Genomic DNA, 24,271 nt, shown 5'->3' on the forward strand with positions numbered 1-24,271 from the left:
TAATAGTGTTAGTATTTGTGATGTTTTTAAAATTTTTAGGCCAGAAAAAAACCAAAACAATACCGTGCAGATAGATGTTTTACTTCCTGACAGGGCTTCTTAAAATTTAAAAAGGGGAAATATAAAATTACATCATTTAAATATAACAACATTCAGGAATTACATTAAAGTTTATGTTCAAGGACCAGAAAAAAAAACTGAGATAAATAAGTGTTGTTTTCTGTGAGACCTAAAACGATCGCTGTACATTTTGCAGTAAGTTACTCTCAGCAAGGTGCAAGTATTATCAATAGCATTACTAAAAATTATTTTCCCGTAAGTTACTGCAGATATTACTGTAAAATTGTGTCAAGATCACAAAAAAACTACATGTGACTAATTGTTGCACATCTAAAAGTGATGAGAAAGAAAGCTTTATTTTGAAAATATGGCTTGATTTTTATTTATTCATGACCGTAAACTTGGCAGTTTTGTGTAGAAAGTCACTGAGGATTTTGTGTCTTCTCCGAAAGAAAGCAAATAAACATTTTCCCCAAAAGCACCAAATTCCAAACAGCAATCTCCTTCCAACTGCAAACCCACACAAACACAGAAGCATTGTGTTTACATCATGTGTAATGTTTATTTGCTCGGGGAGTATTGTGACAGCTTGTGTATGATATTTCTTGCTGTGACCTACATCTTCATCCACTGTACAGCTCCTTCCACACCAGGGAGTTGCTCTGCCATCAGTCTTGTTGCTGGTTGCTGAGCACCAGTATAAGTAAGGGGTTAAGTGCCTTGCTCCAGGGCAATATGGTGGTAGATGCCCAGGGAGAGGAGAGAGATTCTAAGTCCAGCTCCCTCCAGCTGGACTGGGATTGAGGGAATGGAGGCGGTCCCAGCAATGCACCAGTGTCCCTTTAAAAAGTTGGTTAAGCTATTCAGAGAGACAGCTTTTGTTTAGGATTTGCATTGGCACCAACAATTCTCTGACACACTGAACGGCTGCTGCAGAGCATCATTTCCATTTCTTGTTGTATGCTGTGTGAAGTTATGGACATACAGTAAAGATCCAACATCAGGGCCGACTAACAACAATGAGGAGCTGAATTCAGTAAAAAAAAGGAACAATCCTAGTGTCCATCATCATTCCTTTACGAAATGAGTGAATGCTGATTTTCTAAGATGCATATCAACATAACTGTCTTTAGTACATGAAGTGTTTTTTCTCCTGTATTTCAGTTTATTAAGATGGGTTTGTCAGGTTTTGGAATGAGCAATTTGTGTTATTATTATTTTTTTATTCTGAAGTGGAAATTTGTGTTGTTAAGTTATAAATCTAGACATTTTTGGTGTCTATACAAAAGTGATGCATTTTGGAAATGATAAAGGTACTGTGAAAGTTAACCGTTTGTTGCTAATTGCAAGACAAAGACACACATGAGTACCCTCCCCCTCTGTCATAAAGGTGTGACTTTTGCTAAATTATGCGTTTGGTTTGGAGGGCAGATCTTCTTTAACAAAACTTTATTTTTTGCAAGATGCAAAGCAACATGTAATGTTTTTTTTGTTTGTTTTTTTTTTCTTTTAAACGTGATAACTTTGTAAAGTCAAACAGCTTAGGTCCTGTTGTAGCCTGTGCTCTGTCCTCTGTCCTTTTTTCTGACAGTCCAGCTCTGGTGCCATTAAAGGGACTTTGGGTCTGGGTGCAATAAATGGTTTCCTGTTCTCCAGGAAAAATCCGACCTGGTCACAGATCCTGAGATAAAGCATTCACAAATATAACCAATTCTGGTGCTAATAATCTCATACTACTTCAATAACACTCGCAGCACCTTTGATAATGTGTAAATACTTGTTCCACTTTTAAAAGAGGACAGTAAAAATGTCAAGAACTCTTGATTTTGAAGTAGAAAAGCAAATGTTATTTAATCACTTAAACAATGAACTTTTAAGATAAGATAGGGGCAGTAATGAGGACTCTCTACAAGACAAACTCATTTCTTTTCATAACAGGCTCAGGAGCACATCCAACTTCATTTGAACTGAATAAACACACAGCTCCGATTTTCATCAGCACTTGTCTGGAGCCCTGACATCGTTATTTGACCCACTTTTTACCCCCCCAGCAGAGGCACACACAGAGAGCCGACAGAGGTTTCCATAAAGGTCACAGGTTTCTTTTACACCTTACTTTTTTTGATTGTTTGCTCACAGTAGAATTCCTTTATTTTCTTTATAAGTCTAGTTTCTTTTGTGCTCTATGTTCTCATTCTGCCCTTTACAGCCAGTTTTCCAGCACACGCTCTGCAAAGAACAGTCCCTCTAGTAGTCATTCTCATGTAATTTCAAGATCAATTTTCAGACAACTGTTCTTATCAAAATACATCAGAATGAAGCACCTGTCTGACCTTAATATTTGACATGTTCTGTCTGCTTTATGACTCTGCTGCTGAAAGACATTTAAGTCCTCAAATTTGGTTGGCTTCCCCGCTGTGACGAGATTAACGAGCTGCCCTTTTGCTCATAACGTCGGCCATATTTCCTCTAGCTTAAGGTATCTTCATTAGATAAAGAAATATTGACCTTCAGTGCTTTGTATGAGAATGTACAGCAGCGAAAAGCAAACATTTATCTATATGACCCTGCAAACTATTCTCATCCTTCCATATCTTCCTGTATTGTGCCAAGTCCTGTCTGCAGTTTCTAGAGCACCCTGAGTTCAGATGTTAAGAGCTCTCTTTAGTATCTGATTTCTGCTTCTAAAAACACTTTTTATAAAGGAAGGATAAAAAACTTAAAGCATCAAAGACTTAAAAAAAATGTATTGACTGCAGCAGCCACCGTGTACTCAACTGTTATGTAAAATCTATAACGATTAAACCATTTAACAAGGAACCAAAAGAACAATCAGTAAAATGTTCAGATCAAAATTTTTGGGGGTTTAGTGATATAATAAGTTTTAGAATAGTATTTAAGAACTAAATTTAGCTCTGGGATAATAAACTTAGCCCTGAGAACAGCACTACCTTGGGAGGTCCAGGAACTTTGTGGGCGGGACCTGCAAGCTGGATATGTCTGATTGCTGAAGCACCCACAGGGTTTTTATTTCCCCTTCTGTCCACAGTAAGACCCTGTGAACTGGAGACCTGCAGCTGGAGGTGTCAGTGGATATCAAGTTTACAACAGCTGCCCAAACAAAAAAAGTCCTCGGGGATGCATCCTAATTTAATTTTATGTGTACATATTTATGTGTCATAATCTCATCAGATAAGTATTCAATGTCGATCCAAAGCTGTTTGAGAGGGATACACCCTGCTGAAAATCCTCAATTAACAAGCTGATTTTTAATACGAACGCTGTTCTATTTCTGCCGTCTTCACGCTTTAGAAATAAAGCATAATCAAAAGAAGCACAGGTTAAAGGGATAGTTGGGGTATTTGACATGAACCTGTATGGCATCCTCATCTATAGTTATGTACATCAGCGCTGACTTACCCCTGTCAGCGTCCTGTGACCTGAGATCTGGTGTGGTTTTGGTCCAGAGAAAAGTAGTCCGGCAACATGGCTGGGGTCATGAAAATAAAGCGTTTTTCCTCTCAAAACAATTTGTGTTCAAAAGAGTGATAAATTTGCATTACAAAACTGCAAACTGGAAAAAAGTCAGACTCCGTTATCGATTGGCACTACTTTCTGGTGCGTATCACTGCACCGTGTGGTCCATCCAGCTGACCAGCGTGCGTTGTCACCATCATCACGACTTAAAAAAAGTTAACGATAACATGTCTGACAACGACCCTGATGAAGATGATATTATATTTAGCACAGAGCCAAGGGGATTTATTTATGAACCCGAATATACTGATGCTGAAATTCATCAGATGGAGTTAGAATGGGTAGAGAGAGACGAGGCACAGTCATGTCGCTCCTGGAGCCACAGCTGGAGCCGTGAAAGAGAGGGTGACTGACAAATGGTGGTGCACTTCTCAGAAGTATGAAGTCATGTCGACAGAGGTGGAGGTCCAACCTGTAGTGGAAATGCAGGCAAGCAGTGGACAATGGGAACCATTTAGTTTCTGATAATTTTTTTTACCAGGAGCTACAAGGTTCCTTGACCTTCTGTTTGAAAACACCCTTTATTTACAGTTTCTATTTAGTGATACATTAAAAGTTACAAAGACAGCAGACAGACATTTAAGGAAAAGAAAACACAACTAGGACAACACCGGGAAAGAAAAGGAGAGGTGCAGAGCAAAAGCCCCTCACTGGAGCTTTGAGGCGCTCTGTCCTTCATTTCATGCAAAGAAGTTTCCCAATTATGGCCCATATTCTTGACTGCAAATTTAAGATGAGGAAGAAACAGGTACACTCTCATCCCTGTACTCATTAGCAGCATTAGCCAACGCATCAATTTGTGCATCTCCCATCTCTTCACTGATGCTTCATGAAGTAGCCAAGGCTCACAACACCTCTGGGCAGCTCAACAGGAGAGAAAAGTATTTTTATATCATCATATAGCAAGAAAATGTTTGGAATGAATTAAATTAAAATAGCCCCAAAGTGTCTGTAACAACTCTCTTTAAGAGTCGTAAGCGTGGTTTCATAGTTTAATCAAACAAGACTTAACAACAATTGATCAGCTGTAATTTCTGCTCCTTTTTAGCACCTCGTTGGTTACAGAGTCTGTGTGCTTGACGCACTTTTACTACAGTATGTGCTGACTCAACAACTTGTTAATCAAGCCTGCAGTTATGCACACACAGTCAGCTGCATGGCGCCCGCTGAGAAATCCTGGGATCCCTCTTGAATATAGATATAATTAGATTGTTGCACAAGATCTTGCTGGCTGAGTTGTGAACTCAGGTGAACGCTGAATGTTCACTGAACAGAGAGAGTGATGCTGCAGTGTGCTGTCTGGATGGCTTTCACTGGAGTATTAAAAACAAATACTGAAAAATCCACACATTTATGCTTACATCAGAGCTTGTTTGTTATGCTAATGCTGAAAATGTGGGAATAACATTTCAGTTTAAGAAGAAGGAGGCGAGCTATTTTTTTGAGTTTCTGTCTGTTACTGACTCATACAAGCAGTGTGAATAAAAACAAGACACCCAAACAGGCAAAACAGTTCACTCTCATATCCTTGAATGTCTCATATTAAATAAACTGCATAAAAAGTCAGTGTGGAGTGAAATATTTTGAAATTAATTACTGCTTCAGAGGCTAAATGCCATGCCCAAACAGCCTGAAACTCAAACATTTAAAGTGATAAAACCCAAATGTTACGTTCCATGAATTTACCTCGCTGTTGTAAGGATTAATCAACAGTCGCACGTGGCAGCGTTCATTCCGCCCCTAGCTGAGTTATGTGACCTTTCCCTCTCCGTTAGCGGCACACAGCAGCAGAGCTCTGGGGTAAACGCTGGTGTACTGTAGGCTGCGTATGCTCATTTAATACAAATGCAATATATTATCCTGCTGTTCCCCGAATTGACCCACAAATAATGTATTCCCATCAGGTTTGGAGGGAGACAACGTGCAGAAAATGAGTAATTGTTGTAAACGGAGGGGAATAAATCTGTGTTAAGAAAATCTAGACGCTGTGCAGCAACTTCACATAAACACAGCCTTTAGTCTCACCCCAGATTGTAAAACAGGACAAGTTTAACCATTATCATCCTGGAAATGCTGCATGCAAATTATATAAAACATGAAGTCATATTAGTATTAAAAAGAAAACAGTGAAGGCAGTGTGTGCTTAGCTGTTTGATCGATTATTCTGGGCCGATTTGATGGAGTACAGAGGGCACTTGAAACAAGGACGCCGCCATCTTTCTTTCCTTCCCTCTGGGATTTAAATACTGTATTAAACATAAAGGATAGCAGATTATTATCCCTGTCACCTTGCCTCAAGCAATGATATTCAGTTTTAACAACGCCATGGAGTACCTGCTGTGTCACTTAGTGGTGTGATTTTCAGCTTATCTAAAAATAAAAGAGGAAGAAAAAGTGAAACAAACATGTCAGAGGGTTTTATAATTATTGGGAACAGTCTAAAACCATTTATTTAAATGGTGTTTAAATTCAAACCCTTAAGAAGAAGCTTTTATCTTTTGTTCATGCAGTGAAAAGCCTTTGGTAAGGAATACATAGTGTACACTTTTATCAGTATTTGCTTAAGAAAACATGGCTCACAAGACTTGCTTACATGATGATGTAATTCCATTAAGGGGGACCTCAAACACCAAGGTCTGTAATGTGTTGCCCTTTTTGTTTTTTGTATCCTTGTGTTTTTCTGTCTTGTGGCTTGTCTTGTGTCACTTTACGTCCCAAGCATCCTTGTCTTTTGTTTTTCTTTGTGTCCTGTCTTATTTTGTGGTTCTTGCTCTGGTCCTGTTTCTGTCCTGGTGTTTCCCTCCAGTCTTTATTTCCCCTCATGATTTCACCCATGCAACACAATTTACCCTTTGTCTATTGTGTCCCTGGGTTTCTTATACTTCTTGTTTTGTTGCCTCATCTTCTCTGCATCAAGCACTGAGTCAGTGTTCTCCCCTGCCCTGTGTAAGTGTTTCTGGACTTTTGAGTTTGGATTCTTTTGGATTTCTCTTTAATAAATATCTCAGTTGATCTACGCCTGAGTCCCCTCCTTTTCCTTCAAAACCTTGCAAGGCCTCCCCCTGACAGGGCTCCAGAGGGCCAGCCAATCAGAGGGAAGAGTGTTTGTGGTGCAGGAAGCTTTAAAGATACAGCAGCTAAAGCAAAGTGTGTCAGACAGAGACTGAAAAAAGTTTTTCTAAATCACCACTGTAAGAAAAAGCTTCCTCTTTATAGCTGTGAATCACGTAATGCTACTATGGGGGCACTAAAGGGACAGAACAAAGACTCAAAAATTCACAATACCCCTCTTAAAGGGTACAGAAAAACTTTCAATCGTAAGGTGGTTGTAAAAGACTTTTAAAAGAAGCAAAAGAAATGGAGAAAATGTATACATTTAGTGTATACATCCAGAATTGCTACTTTATATCCATGTTTGAAATATGGGAAACAGAATACCCCCTCTTTAAATCTGCCCTCTGATCTCCTGTTTTTCTTGTCTCTGTGTTTTTTTTTTATTATAATCTTAAAAATTATTATAAAAACAGAAAATTAATAGAGGTGAAAATCCAATCTAGATGTCATAAAGTCTCAGAAACTGATTCTACACCAAACCACACTCTCTATGTTTCTACGAGTTCATTCTGTCCCTGATTCCTCCTCAGAGTGACATCATGTTCCTGCATTTCATGCATTTTTAAAAACGGCTTTTCTCCCCGACATTTGTGCATTTCACATTGTGCTGTTTGCATGCCAGCACAGTACACTTCCAGCAGGAAGAGCTCATACTTTCCACTTATTTTCAACCCCCCGTTTCCATGACAACATTATCAAAATTCTGCTGCTGCTGCTGCTGCCATCTTGCTGCATTACAAGAGAGATTGACACGACATGCAAGGGTTCATTCAATCCACTCAGTGTTTGGATTGAATGTAGTTCTTCACACTGAATACAGATGTTCTACAGATTGATCACAATGTTATCTAATTCTCAGCAGATGTAAAAACACACCAGGCTTCCTCTGAGTTGTTTGTGAGTTTGAGGTCAGAAATTTAACTCCACAGCAGCTGAAGCTGTTTTGAAAAGAAGTCAGGTTATCTTACCCTCCACAATAGAACAGGGGAGATAAAACTTGGTCGCTGTTACCATTAATAGAGTGAGATGTGCAAAATTTTAAACCGCTTCAGCAAAAAAAAAAAAAAAAAACAGGCTTTGCACAAACTTTATTTAGCTGATGGATTTCATGCTTCTTTAAGAAACGAGTCCAAGGCATCATATTACACATCTCAAACTGTAGTGTCCTAAGAGAGCGACATGAAATCCTCAAAGCAGGCAAACATAAATCATCGCAGAGGCACCAGGAATATCAGGAGCTGAGCTCTGCACTCACACAAAGTCAGAGTCCATGCTGCGAGGAAGAAAAGTCACTACCTGAGCTCCCTGGCTGCATCTTTCGAGTCTGCACGACTTCATTCAGCTGGTCATTTGCATGCAGGCATCGTGACGCACACAGGGATGGTACAGTACCCTGGTTTCCTTTACACAGAATCCAATCCAGCATATTTCATAAAATTAGAAATAAATTTAAATCAGTTGTTTGATCAGAATTTCAGTCCCAAAGTAAGAACTTTAGAGCCACGTTTTCTGAAAGCAACTATGTCTAAAAGTACCTAAGTGTACAGCCTTGTTAGCAATATTTTATGACCTCTGTGTAAACAAGAATATAAAAAAAAAAAATGAAACATGCAACTTCTCGATAAGTCATATTTTTGAAATGGGCTTGTGATTCCTTTCGTTTTGTCTTACTGTTAGCGCTTAGCTTGACAGTAAAAATATATTTGCTGTTGCTGTTAACTGTCTTTTTGGGTGTTTTTGATAAGAAAAGAGCAAACAAGAATCAATCCCCAGTCCTCATTAGATGCAAACACATTTTCTGCCCTCTACTTTTTCTAATATTGTTGCTTTTATTTTGGTGCCTGCAAGCTATACCCTTGGAGTGTTTGCACGATTTAATCCACTGTTTTTGACATCCAAGCATTTTAAAAAAGCTAATCCTGGTCCCCCCCCCCCCCTATAAAAAAAAGGGGGGGGGGGGGGGTGCAAAAAGTGAATACAAATAAAAATTAACCTTTTCCTCCAACAAGTCAGTAAGTCCCTTTGCTTCACCCTCTTCTGTTGTTTGAGCATCAAGATACACCATCGACTTCTTATATAACAGTTAAATAGATTTTGAAAGGATAATTGTTACTTTAAGGGTGTCTATTAATCAGTAAACACTTTCATGAATTAATTCTTCAAAACCACTACCACCTCAAACTTTCAAATGGAAAAACCTCTGCAAAGCATGTGCTGGATTAAAAGTTCTTGGAATTTCATTTATGGGGATACTCCTCCTTTTCTTCTTCTTTTTTTTTTTTCCTTCTTCTTCTTCTTAGTGAGTTTGAAAAGGTAATATGTCTCGTGTTCATCACTTCCTCAGTAAAATTTTTAGTTTTTAGTTCGATGTTGATCAGTCGTTTCTGCTCAGTTCCAGCTGATATTACAAGCCTGCTGACTGGGAAGAGATGTCAAGATTGCATCACACCAGTACTTCTCTTCACTGGCTTCTTGTCTGATTTAGGATCCAGTCCTGAGACCTTGCATCAGTGTAGAGGGACATACATTTTTGATTTTCCTGTTGCACAATACTTTGCTTTACATGGTAATTAAAACCCAGTGTCCCCAGAGGAGGACACCTTTTAGAGGAAACTACTTTCTGTTCAAAGAAAAGGTTCAGGTGTTACACTTAATGGGTCCTGCTGATCCCAAACAGACAGAAAGGTAAAGATTGCTTTGCTTTTTTGAAGGGTTTACAATGACACATCATCATACCTGTGTGAGTATTTGTACCTACATGCTCCAGCTAAAACCCTGAGGTCAACACGCGGGATACTTTTGCGTTTACACATAGAGAGATTAAGGCACAGAAGCCAGAGGAAACAGATCCTTTATTGTGGGTATTATAAATTAACTTTGATTTGACTAGAAGACACATGGGAGGCACTAAGATCCTGGTTTCTTAGCATGTTAAACTCTTTCCAACCAAATAGTAAAAGCAGCTGAACAGGAGGCAAAAGGCAGCAACCTCTTTTGGGGGATATTTTTTGTGTTATTTGTGGTTTAATGAGACTTAACATATAAGAAACACAGTCCCTGCAACTGTTTATCACTCCTCTCTTTCTCTTATTCTCATACAGAATTTGAAAACAACTTTTCTGGCCCCAGTGTAGCTAATATTTTGGTTTGGTGTTGGCATCATCTCAAGCAAAAACACTTTCTTTAATGGAATTCAGTTCAACAAAAGGAAGCTTGCCAGCAGTCACCCATAACCCCGAACCAGCTCTGGGACTGAATTAACATTGGTGCAGTAGCTCTTTCCTGTGCAGCTGTAGGGGCTATTCACTCCGCCTCATTGTACCCTTCCTTTGCCACATTTCCTTCTGCAATGCACTTGGACTCACACAAGTAAGCTTCAAGTTTCCACCTGCCAAAATATTATAAAATATGCAACCATCCATAAAAGCCTCCATGTTGTTATCATGGGATGTGTTTTTTTGCTGCAGGCTGTGCAAACACTATTTATTCATCTCTATTGAGTGGTATTTTGCAGTTAGCGATGCTCTGAGGAGATCTTTTATTCAGTTGTGAGGTATTAGATATGCATTTTACACAGCTGAACATCGCTGCGTTTTAAAGTCCGAACATGCAATGGTTTTGTTTAACTGGTTGAATTACATAGCATACCAGCAGAGGTCAACTGAAGGTCATTCAAGGATGATACATCAGTTTAATCAGAGGGTATAAAAGGTGCACATCGGCTGAGTTGTAATAGAAGACTGGAATGTGATGTTTTTTAAACTCACGTCACAATTTAAGAGCTGTGGGAATTTTACTCTCTTTAGAGGTAAGTCTGTCACTTTTAATGCATGCAGGGATAAGTTGATGGAAAATGACAGTAAACTCTGATATAAAGGATGAAATCTTCGCTTCAAACACACAGAAGGTGGCATTTACACCTTCATAAATTCCCTCTGACAACTTGTCAAAGAGTAGCTGAATATAAAAATAGTAGCATGAGATACTGTATATCTTTGGGTTTCACTCTAAAGTTGTTATCTGCAGTTTAGTCCAGAAGCTTCCAGCACATCTGTCAAGAATTCACACCCTTACATATCTAAACTTGTTTATAATGTCTCACCTCAGATGTACAAGGCTGTAACGAAGTCCACCTTTGAAGTGTTATATATCTTTAATGCTTTCCACAGGAAATTATCCCCAACACATGTATCCTGACCTGCACATCCAACACACCAATGCCAGTCCAGGTTCTCTTATGAATATTAATTCAAGTAACCCATTAGCAGAGAGAACTCTTTCTGATGGATACTGTTTTTTTTCCATTACAGATTAAATGGATTTCCCCCCTTTTCTATTAAAAGGAACAAAAATAATTGAAGTGGAGGTGCAGCCATAGGATCAGGGAGAGGGGATCAAGCATGTCCTCCCTTTGACCCAGTTATCAGCCTCCCCAGCCTCCTTCTAACTGAATCATTACATTTGTGGTGTGATCCAGACCAAACGCCACCACTGTCCATTACCCACAGGTGTCTTCAAGTCACTCTGACTTTGCTCGTCTGGCTGCTATTCCCTTGATATATTATGGGATGGTAATTGGATGGGGAGTAGCCATGACTCAGAGTGGACGGAACATGAATCAAGCTGGAAAGAGAGTTTTTGTATGCGGTGACACCTGAGAGGTCAACCCACTTTGAGACTAAAGGCATGTTTTTTTTTTCCTGTTTGATGGGTCACGACAGCGCTAAAACTGTGAAGCCATAATGACTGCTATTTGGATTTCCTGTGCTGAGTCATCACTCTGCAGCCAGCTGGAGACAAACTGAGTGGAAACATGATGTGCAATAATGACTCAGAGGAAGACACTGCCGACCAAAGTCGTTAAATAGTGCTGATCATAAAATATGGACTCAGTGACATCATTCATTGGCAGTCACAGAATTTAAAATGCTGACTCATTCTGAGTTTTGGTCAACCCAGAGAAAGACAAAGTGATGTCAGATTACATGTCAGCACAGTGAGAATAAATAGAGAAATTAGTTATTCAGACTGAAACACGTTTATCTCCCCTGTTAGTGAGATCTCCAGCTTTTACAGTTATTGCACTGCCAAGCGTGAGCTTGATTGTAGGTTGCTGCACGGTGCTGATTTAACGAAAACCAATCTTACGAAAACGTAAGATTGGTCACCAAGTAATGGTTTCACATGAATTACTTGAACTCAAGTGTCTTGGACTTAAACCTGTCATACACCAGCGTGTTGAATTTCCTGAAGGTCTAGACCTCGACAAAAAAAAGTTGCCATTATTTTTTTTACAATTATACTTGCACTGCCAGCTGACAGTCACTTTGGCCCCGTTCCCACCATGCAGTCCAGTATGGATCAGTACAGTTTGATGTCGGTTTGGTAAAGCCTGATCCTACTGCAAAATGAGCGTATTCATTGAATGTGCTCATATTTTCATGGACGGTGACCTGAAGTGCTCGGTTTTAAACTCGTGAACAGAAACGTGAGCAAAGTTTACTCTTAGGGCAGTGAGCAGCCACTCACAACCTGAGAGGCGCCTAAAGATGCCTGAGAGACGAGGGGAGTTGCCAACAGGTGACCAGGGGTGCCGAGCACTGTGATCTACGGCAACCTAACTGAGATCTACAACTACAGCACTCTCCATGCATTCAGCATGGCTCATCCTGCTGACAATTCACACAGTATGGTTACTATTTTTCTGTCTGTGGTGATATAACAGCATACAGGGATTCATATACTTGGGGAATTAGCTCTGGGGGTATGGATTGAAAAAAAAGAGAACTTGTAGAGAAAATATCTACTTGATCTAGTTCATATTTCGGACCATAAACTAAGTTCAAATTTTTCAAAAGTGAACCATGAAATGTGAACCGAACTTTGAACTAGTTCACTTTTTGTGTGAGCTTGCACAACACTGCAGAAGTGAGTATGCACTATATGAAGTTGAAGTAAAGCCTGGTTGAAGCCTTTTTTCTGCATATTGGGTTCAAATGAGGCCAGAAAGGAAAAACACCAAGAAGCAAAATAATTGCTGAATCTATGATTTTTTATTTATTTATTTTTGTTATTAAAAACATTCAGCCATTGGATCCAAACAATAAAGAAAGGAAGACCAGTGTCATCAAAATCACTACAGTATTTCTTAATACTGGCTCTTGAAATGCAAATTGATATCAAAGTTAATACTAAGCAATTTAAAAAACAAATTGTCTGGTGGAAATGTGGGATTATATCTGTATGAAGGCATTGAACCTGGAGTGCCCTGTTTTGTCCTTGCTGTTTCCAGTTTGCAGCTATTCGATATTCACTGGGAGCTTGGACTGGATCAATTGTGCCTTTGTGAGGCAGGAGAGGCCGTCCGCCTCGGAGCTTCCCTGAGTCAGCAAACTGCTTCCTTAGATGTAATATCCTGTTGCTATACTGTGCGCTGCAGGTTATTTGTTATATTTCCCTTGGCGCTTCCTGTAATATGTTGTACAGATGAAGCAGTAAAATAACTGTTTGCTTACCTTCGATATACAGCAGAATATTGTATGAAATTACAAACTAATGGTTGAGAGATTAAAACGTTGCAGTCATATTTGTTTTCTTTCTCACATGACGTCCTTACCTAGTGCTGCTTTGCAGTCGCTCAGCTGTTTTTTTCAGTTCATTTTCTTTGGGATATTTCTGTCCTCAAATTCCCAACAAGCCACCCAAGTTCACCTTAAAGAAATAAATAAAGGTTTACATTTTCCTCTTGGCCTGGAATGTTTTTCTTTCTACATTTTGCTTTATTTTCTTCAAGGTGGTGTATTCCCTTAAGACATGTACCATCAAAGGGATGAGTCAACCTTGCAACTAAAACACAAGTTATTTAAAGCATGTTGTTATTTCTATACGCCACACGCTCTCCATAATGCCATAAGCAATATCAATAACATGGTGTCACTAGTTTACATGCCCTTGAGATTTAAAATGGGTATTCAAGAGGCATGAATCTGAAAAGTCAATATTTTACCATGCACAGTAATCATCGCAGAGCAGTGGGAATAGACAGAAATGATAATCTGGTGATGTTTTGAACTGCCATCATTTTGACCCACTTACCCATCAGCATTTATTTGCACAGACAGCAACATTCTCTGCATCTGTGCTCGGAAGAGCAGATTTACCCCGCTCATTGCATAATCATTCCTTTCTCTTTGCTGGCTATACTTAGCAAGCAACCTGACACCACCATCAAGGCCTGCAGACACCTCCATCCCGTACTGTTTTCTAAGGACTGTTTGCTTTGATGCACCAAGACCTGGCATTGTGAACATCGGTAATATATGTGTGCCGGGGATACAAACGCAGCAGGTATTTATTATGTGTTACAGGATAGGCTGTGCGCTTTTTCTTGGAATCTTTTCTCCTTGCTGCCTTCACTGAAGGTTAGTTTCTAAATCGGGCTGTCTTCGGGATTTGTTTGTGTTTTTATCCACCACTGCACAGAAATAATGTTTTCCACAGAATGTGAGCTCAATCCTAAACAGGTTTTCTCCCTTTCCAGTATTCACCGTATGCAATCTGCATTCTTTTAAGCAAGACCCTCCCTTTGGGAAAATATTATTCAAAGATATTCATATAGGGTTTTTACACTGTGCATGAACTGAATGGTATATATTGTTTTATTTAAATCCATCTTAACACACTTTTTCTCATATTAAATACAAGTAAATTATAACCAATGACAACTCACAAATATTAATTTAAAAGTGAAATGAACCAAGAATGACTGAAATTAAGTTAAAAATACCCTTGGTTCTCTTTGTACAACTTGATTAAATATGGATTTAAATTGCACAACAGCCATAGGTCACTGCCCAATGACACAAATTGGGATTATTTGGCATTTATAACAAAGGGACCTCCATTTGTTGAGCTTGACTCCTCACCCAGGGCTGAGGTTATAGAAGTTGTCATTATTATCATGAGTGTGGTTTTAATTTTTTATCGGAATCCGAATCTGAATCTGAATCTGAATCTGAATCTGAATTTTTTACAAGTAAGAGAAGGTTGGGGAAGAGTTGGAATTTAGCATTTGCTATAAACTCTCTGTGCAGCACATCAGATTCATACTTAGTGATGGAACTATGTTAAACTGCATCATCCCTATTAAATAAATAAATTCAATTCAATTCAAAAATTCAACCACAGTTGTTAATGCAAGAACTACATTTATTCATCACTTTTCAATATATCAGTTAACCTTATCGTGATGATTCTGCTATCACCTATAATTCTAGTTTTACTTTAAATATGTTAGTATCTGGTTCATTTTCTTACCACTAAAAACATCTGGTATCTGTTTTCTTGATGAAAAATAACCAACACTTTGCTTTTTTTTCAAGCCAAGAAGACATATTTTTGTCTATATAATGACTACACATTCGAAGTTTGGTGTTTGACTGCACTTTAAGCAAACTGTTATCTAGAATATAAGATTTACATGTTTACAGAATACCTGCTAAATTTAAAAACTGACATGGTTGGGCATAAGTACCTTTAATTTAGATTTATTTTTTTAGGGGTGCTGGGATGAAATTTAGGGGCTTTAGCACCCTTAAAATGGTTCTAAAAACACCCATGTGCTTCAAAAACATCTTCTGAGACCACTGTTTATTTTAAACAGTCCAGCATTTGATTTCATGTTATAGCTCCATGAGTTTATTAGAAAGGTTGACTAATGGTATTATTCTTGAAAAACAGTTTGATTGAAATAGAATATATGCCACATCTAGTTCTCTAATTTTATTACTTTTCCTAGAAGAAGAAGAAGAAGAAGAAGAAGAAGAAGAAGAAGAAGAAGAAGAAGAAGAAGAAGAAGAAGAAGAAAAAGCCATACTATATTAATCCCCTTGGGGAAATTTTAGTTTTTCCCTCTGAATGAATCATGCTATACAATAAAACTTCCACTAACATCCACTGATGGAGAGTAAGTACTGATGTACTTAACTAGCATTCAGTAATCTTTTGATATGTTCATTTTAAATAGGCTAAGAGTGTTTTGGTTAGAAAACTCAATGTAAGTATGTCCAAGAAGAGATAAGCAAAAAGAATGTTTGCAGATTTAATGTTTGTTACTTAATCTTTAAAAAAAAGGCTTGCAGAGTCAAATGTAGGAATAAAGGCTTCATCTTTAATTTAAGTGAGGGTGATTAAATTGTCTCTGCATCCAGAGCCAGCTCCTGGTCTGTTAAAAAGTCCTCCACTGGAGTCCTGCCATCACACATCTCTACACCCTCATACTCCTCTAATTTTTCCTGCTCCCTTTAAATGTGATATAAAGCAATCTTCATCTGATCTGCAGCTTTTTAAGCAGCATTTAGTCAGAGGATTAATGGAACAAAGGTGTTTTCTGGCATCCAAGCAGCATTAAAGGCCTCAAAGATTTTTCACATCAAAGTATACAAAGAGGAACATTGTTGTGAAGTCATCACAAAACTTAATGAGCTGCATTAACATCCAGCTTTGCAGGGAAGCTGTTCTGATCATCAGTCTGGGGTTTGATTTTCCATTGAACCACTTTTTATTTGGACTTTTTCACTCACTTCCTGTGTCACAAATTAAATGACAGTAGCAGATTTGTGTGATGAAGCAGTTCAGTCTCAGGGTATTTTTCCTTGTAGTTATTGTTGTGCTTCTTGATATTTTAACACCTTGATGTGATCTTAGAGGTTTATTATAATCAAGCAGCAACCTCTGGTGTAGGAAAATTAAAACATTTATGAGAATAAAAGCCTGTAGTTTTCTGAGAGTCCACTTAAAATAATAAAAAAATACTGTTAAAACAAACACATTCACAGCCTGGTTTGAACAAAATTTTGGTCTACATAACACATTTCTTGGGCTCATCCGTTTTTATTCTCTTAGAGTTGAGAAATATGAATGATTTAGAAAATTTGTTTGACAGAAGGGAGCGTTGGTTGTTTTCCAGAAGCAACACCAGCACTTTTGGATTTTGTTTCTTGTATTAAAATGTTATTCTTATTTCATGAAACCTGACAACCTTTTTTTCCTTATGGCAGATAGTTTTAAACCTTAAAAGCATATTTTGATCTAAATATGAGATATATATGCCTAGATTTAACTTTTTTCAATTTTCTGCAGCTGCAATGGGTTTTATGCGTTAAATTAAAAAAAAAATTACATTGACCCTATTGGTATGCTAATGGCCCATTTTGTTTCTATATGTCAAAAAAGGCAACAGTACTTACTTCAATGTGTTTCATAACCAGCTATAGTCACCTCAAGTCTCACTGTGGTAAAGGTTAGAGGTAGGGGTTTCTTTTCTTTTCTTTTTTTTTCAATCTGTGTGGTTTATAAGGTTGGATTTACGAAAGAAAATCAGTCAAGAGCAATAAATTCTTCTTGAATTAAACCATAAGAGTGTAAAAAATTAATTGGACATCCATGAAACCTGGAAAGGCCACCTTCGAACTGTTTCACACCTCAAAGCAGTAATAGCGGCAGTTACAATGCTATAAAAATAACAGTGCGATTTTCTTCCAACGATGAGGTCAAACCCCTGGTTAGCTCAGATGTTGATATAAAGAAGTGAATGGATAAAGAAATGTGCGTGAATATGATTTTCAATGTTAGCAAAGAGGACCCGTAAGATGATGCTTCCTGAAAAAGATGCAGGTCTCTCCAACCAAAACCTCGACCTTATATACAAGACTTTAAACATCAACATAAAAGAGACACTCTCCCTGCTGCCCTGCTGGGTGTTAGATTAGTCTGACTGATTATAGGGGAAATGTAATTCACATTCCCTTTAATAATGCTGTTTATTTGTCTAAATCCACTATGACAAAAACATAGAGGAAAAAGGTAAAACGTCTCAGGTTTTATTAGACCCAGTTCTAATGGTTCCCTCACTCCTCTCAGATCACAGTGATTTAACCATTAGGGTGTCATCTGAAAGCTTTTTAACCCTCCAAACTAATGACAGAATGCACCCTCAGACTCAGCCTCCATCTCATGAAATACACAGACAGCATCCTCCCACTCGCTCTGCTCTCAGAGCCCGTGTTCTGCAGAAAATATCTCCTGACCCATGCTGCCAGCTTGAACTGCTCCCATTGGGTTTCTGTCTTTGGCGTACTGAGCGGACAACAGCTAGACACGGAGCCTGTTTCCTGCCTCGGGCCATCTACTTACTAAACTAAACAGGACAACAAAAGCCCATGCATTGAGCTGCTTTGCCTGCCTACGAGAAGCAGCCCAATGAATGCACTTACCCTTACGACCCAGGATTACAGATGATTGTTGTTCAGTGGCTGTGAAGCACACTGGCCTCAAACAGCTACGCAGATAGGATGTAAACAAATACAACATGTATTGAACCTCACTGAAGCTTACAGACCTGTACTGATGTTAACCCGAAATGAACTGAGCAGTGTTTTAAATCGCAGAAATGCAAACTAAGGTGTCACACTGTTATGTGAACACAAGCAATTAAGAGCTTCACCTCATCTTACCTGTGTACACTTAAGTGCAGTGTTTGTGGATGTATTTTCCTTCAGCTGCAGGAATAAAAACAGCAGCACAAGTATCTCTGACAGTCTGCTGATGTGCTGCAGCTCTTGGCACAGATCTGCTTGTACTTTCTGTCTATGTGGTCTGTGGCCAAACAAATAAACAAACCAACAAATATCTACCTGGTAATATTTTTAGCTTCAGTGCCGGTATGTCTCAGGGGATGGTAATCTGGGTCAGTCAGTCTATCAGCTTTGTCCAGGCTGAAGCTGAACTATTGACATACTGCTGGGAAAGTTAATACGGTGATTCATGGTGCCCAGAGGAAGAATCCTATCACACTGACAATCCTCAAACTTTTCATCTAATGCCATAATCGAGCCAAACATCACAGTTAAACAATTCTTTTACATCTATGAGAGAATAATAATTAAACTTTTAGACATTCATTATTCTGAGATGATATCTCCAGCTCTCCAGAGAGGCATTTTTTTTAAAGTTATTTTTTGGGCTTTCATGCCTTTAATTGGATAGTAGAGAGGACAGTGGCTAGAGCAGGAAACAGGGTGAGAGTGGTGGGGTGACATGCAGGAAAGAGACCACATGCTGGATGGAGGGCGAACCTCATGGAGCGCGACCTAAACCACTAAGCCATCGGTACTCTAAGAGAAGCAATTTTTGTAAGTCAAAAATAAATTACCTGAACATTCCTGATGTGTAAGAAAAATATTACAAAATATATTTGGAAACTGTATCTCCAATAGACTGTATGAAACACGGATGTAGTCTCCCGACGTCACCCTTCTGTTTCTGAAACGTAAAATGAAGCATATCAGGTATAGCGGCCATAATGGTAGTGGCAGGGGTTTTGGATACAGCTATAGAGCGCTTGTTGGTCATGTGATCCTGAGCTGTGATTGGGCGAGCTCGGGATCTTAATATCCTCTGAACAGCCAAGTTAGAAAAACATTCACCCCCGGTACAGTGGGGGCCGAGAGTAAAATTAGTTTTAAATTTTTGAACTGGGCTGTAAGTAGGTTAATTTCTGCTTTGAAAACAGTTTTCTTTTGGTTTGGTGTGTATGTGACTTCCGATAATTCCAGGACCAAGCTTAAGTGGACACTCGAGAAACAGCAGATTTTAGCACTTCTGCATTGTCTCATATTCTTAGACCAGAGGTTGCTGCTTGGTATCTCCTCTTTCAAAATGATCAAAATGACAGTAAATGTTATAATCATTTTAGTTTTGTAAAATCTTACAAAGACCCTAACCCTAACCCTAACCCAGCAAAGGACATGACAGCTCTTTCATGACAGCACATAATTCTAAATCTATGCGTTTCCAATACTGTAGGTGGAGGTAAACGACTGTTTTACACCTTCAACTATCACACCATGATGACTCTGTCTATTCTCTCATTATTATGTGATGCCATTCAGCGTTTTTTGCAATATTAATGTAGTTTTGCTTTACAGGGCTGCATCATTTGCTTGTGATTACCATAATGTACCATATATCACTGGAACGTTTAAACTCTTAGATTTTTAGTGCCATTTGAATTTTTCTGATGGACCAATTGGTGACAGAGTTTAAGTAATAACACTCCGGCCAACATAATATTGCGCCTGCACTAGGTGGGGTTTATACTGTTTTGTGTTGAACGCCAAGGTACTGGAGTGGATATGAAAGTAACTCGTGAAAAAAATAAATAAACATCAAAAATAGTTGAATTCTTCTTTTTCATGCCCCAAGTAGAAAAACAACACTCATGTGAAACATTCTTTAATGTGTTTTGTTGCTTTTACTTTTTCATGTGTTCTGTCCAGTTCTTGTGCTGTTTGGTTGGAGTCGTACTAAGGGTTGGTAAATATATTGATTAATTGATGCATTGCAATAATTTTTTGCCCAATTTAATATCAATTCAGCAAATCCTGTGAATCAATTCACCTCCTGGAAAGTTGGGGGGGCTGTGCGTGTTATTTGCAGAGGATGGACGAGCGCCACACAAGCATAAGCATAAAGCCAGCTCCTTCAGCTTTGAAGTCAAGTGGGTTGTTATATTGCTCCAAAACAAGAGATGATATAAAACATATGTTCACATGGGCATAGAAATTGAAAATTGAAGCATTTTAATCAATATCAAATCAAATTGATATCCAATTGAATCGCAACCTGAAGACTCAAAATTAAAACTGAAAATTGAATTGTGAGGTTTTTAACAATACCCAGCCTTATATTGTTTGTGTTTTACTCTGTTTTAGGTATTTCCTGTTTGGGATTTGGGGGTTAGGAACTGTTATAGTTCTTTTAAGTCTAAGGGTCTTGTCTTCTTTTTATGTTGCTGCATGTCTGTTAAATCATGTTTTGAATCTGTGTTTTAAGTTGCTATATAAGTAATCAGAATCAGAAATACTTAATTGACCCCGAGGGGAAATTACATTTCACTTTCATCCCTTTCAAGAAACATAAAAAGACAGTAACATATAACATGGGGAGGACAGGAGCGGGAGAACTGTGGAGGCTGCCAGCATGCCCAGCGCCCCTGTTTTAATAGATATGAAACGAAAACAAGAGGGAAGAAGAAGAGAAGTAAATGAATTATTCTCAGTATTATTATGCTCCCCCTGTCTGACACTTACATGTTGGCAGTAGTTGCACATATTAAAACTGACTTTGTAGAAATAGCCAGTCTTGTAAGTTGCAATCTTGTTTGCTTTTGTAGATCATCACCTCACTGTTCCCTTCAGCTTGTTTAATCAAGAATACATTGCAGCCTTGGGTGCCAGCTGTTAGTGTGTGGTTAAAAACTTATTTTTTACCCGACTTACTGTGGTTGTTTTTTGTCCAGATCATTTGGTATCTTTGCCGTTTGTGAAATAAACCGCTCTGCGTAAAGAGCTCTGGATATTTGACCTCTGCTGCCTCACGCTCTGCTCAGAGTAACTCCCCACAGTTTGATGTCATAACATGAAAAAACTGCCTGGTTTGCACAAAGGTTTAATAATGATGTGGTCTGTGTGCTGCGAGCAGAAGGAGCAGGGGGCATTTTAGGGGCACGTCACCGCAGCTTTGTTTTCAGAGGCCTCTAATAAAGGTTTGAACCATTAAAATCAAGATGTACACTGATTAGCTGTGTTAGGTGGGTGACCTGCTTATGTGCCTGCAATTAAACTGATACTGGTTGGTAGGAAAGTGAGCATGCAAATTAATTCTATTTGTGCACAATGATCAGTTATGAATAGTTATAAAACAAGCAAGGTTATAGAGTGTTTGACATAATGAAAAACCATATTGTGAATTCCCAAAATACATTTTGATATGAGTCAGGAATGTAGCACAGCTTCTGATTGAAGGAGGTTCACCTTCCAGCTGATTATTATGAGGGCTGTGGCTCTGACTAGTTGATAAATTTGTGCAAGAATTGGAACAATGTGACCTTTTGCTGATATAAATGTCCCGCACAAGACATTATAATTGGCTGCACTGAATACCACGGGGAGAACAATTAACGATAACAAGCAAATATCTCAGTCCCTTAACGGTAATGTGGTGGCGTGAAAATAAATGGCTCAAAGCTGTCTGCAGGCTTTTACTGTAACAGCGTACACAGGATCACAGTAACTCCATACATTTACAGTACATGTGCTCACTTTGCTGATTACAACTCCTTCTCTTGAAACAGATTAGACGCATGGTGTGCTGCAGAGGTTAAGCAGAGCGCTGCACGTGCAGGAAATGACAGAGTAATTACGGAGATGACTGCAGCATCCCAAAGCCCTGCGTTAGCTCAGTGTGCAGCTGACAACAAACAAGCTCAGCCCCTAAATGTGACTTGTCATGCCTCTGTTGGAGAACCTGCAGCACACTGCCTTACAAACAAACAGATTACAATCAATCAGATGATCATAAAGACAGGGAGAGGCATAAAAGCAGCTTTTTAAGTCACCTCTCCTCTTTGGATCTGTTATTTTCATACCACATGAAGAAGTTCTGAATCTTGTATTGGATGCTCCACATTCATACTGTGTAACATTTATAAGAAAAGAAAAAGAACACTATCATTTTAATTTATAAATGAGTTTTGTCTGCTTACTTTTTCTCCCGAGGAGTTGGTGGAGTCGATGCAGCCCTGCTGCTGCAGTATAGCTGTGCTTGAGGAGTCTGTTTTTTGTTGTCAGCAGGATTTTCTTCACTCCTACATAATTCATAACTCTGTCCTTCACTTTCATATAGTTCTACTTGAATGCAAGTCAACCCCCCTCCACACAGACACAAAAATAGACTTTAGTTCTGAGCATCCCTTTCCTTGCTATGGTAAACCCCGCCTAACTCAACTTGAAAACTCAAATCATGGCAAATTGTAACCCTGTGTAGAATACAGCTGAGCTTATATAAGCACAGCCATGAAGGAGGGTACAATACTCCGTACCATTGAGGATATAAACCATATTTCACTTTGTTAAAGATATTTTTTAAAAAGGTCTTTTTCACAATGGTGTTATCACATATCACCTGACATGTTTACAGTTAACTGGAGTATCTTTGTGCTTCTTTTCATTTCCCCAACATAAACCAAGCCTGAGCTAGAACATCAGACCTCTAATTCTTTTGTATCTCTTTTGTAAAAAAAAAATCCTTTTACGATTTGTTCAAAGGGTTTGCTGGATTTTAAATAAAATTGTATCCTTTTCTTTCCAGCTGAGTGTTAGATCAAAAGATACTGCTGCAACCAGCAGCCAGTTAGCTTCACAGAGTCCAATCACTCTGGCACATATCCCTGTATAGTGTGATTGAGAATCAGAGCCACATTAGGGAAGTACAAAAAAATCCAGATTTTATGAAAAGAAATTTTAGAAAAAAAATGTTCATCTAATTAAAAAAAAGGTAACACTTTGTTTTGATAGTCCATCTGTTGACACTCGACAACTATCAGAGGATATTCAACATAACTTTTTAACAGACCAGTAACATGCATTCAACCAACTATTAGCAGACAATAAGGTGAATTTGTCTTCCAACTCTCTTATTTTTTTTTCAAACAGGCTATTATTTGACATACAACTATCTGTGGATTGCCATTGCTTCTTGTAAGTTGATACTCTGCTACTGTGAATCTGTCAGTTGAAAGTCAACAGTAAAATGTCAACAAATCTCAAATGTTTTCGATTGTCAACATGTGTATGGACAATGATCAACAAACTATCACTTGGAATTCTCAACTAAGCATTTAGTACAAACTTTGTTGCCATAATCAGGTTGGTGTGCAGTAAACAGAGCTGAAATATGAGCTGAAGATATGACCACGTGTGTTAAGGTTGAGAATTACTCATCTGAAACCAACATTAAAACCACTTAACAAACAGTCCAATCTAAGTAATGTAGCTCTATGTTTAACTGTGGAGATGTACAATGTGCAAGTACAAATAAACCACACGTAAAAGTATAAATTCACACTCTACTGTCTTTGGGATTGGATTCCAGATTGATAAACTGATTTCAGAGCAGAGTAATGGCTATGGGAGGTTTGGAAGAAATTCGAGTTTCCCCCCCAAAACAATACTCGAGTACAGAGCTTCAGATAGATAAGTGTAGTAAGTGCCCAATGTGTCAATGTCACAGGTCGCCTTGTTTAAAAAAGGGAAGCTTCATGGTAAAAAGCTCCATCAAAGCCCCATCTCATCTAACTTTTAGAAACAAAACACATAAATATTTCTAGGAAAACACTTCCTTAAAGAGTTGGGGTATAGAGCAACACGTGCTGAGTTTAAAGGGAAGCAGAGCTTTTCTATATTTTTGCTCAAATCTGTATAGTTAACTTCTAACTGGAGTGATTTCATAAAAACAGACTCTTGCAAAACTCTTGCTTCATCTGCTTTAAAAAAGTGTAATATTATGACTCTAAACGGCTGCAAATACATATTTGCATTTTTCAAAGAGACGATCAGCTCGTCTTCACATGAAAAAGAGCTTAAAAGCAGGATTTCCCTCTTTTTCTATCAAGTTTTCATTCTGAGCCTCATGAGAACCACAACAGGATCAGAGGTCTCCT

The sequence above is a fragment of the Halichoeres trimaculatus genome, unplaced genomic scaffold, assembly GCF_033239565.1.
Source record: "Halichoeres trimaculatus isolate MK-OKI-2021-1 unplaced genomic scaffold, fHalTri1.1 fHalTri1_scaffold_8, whole genome shotgun sequence".
NCBI classification, from domain to species: domain Eukaryota; kingdom Metazoa; phylum Chordata; class Actinopteri; order Labriformes; family Labridae; genus Halichoeres; species Halichoeres trimaculatus.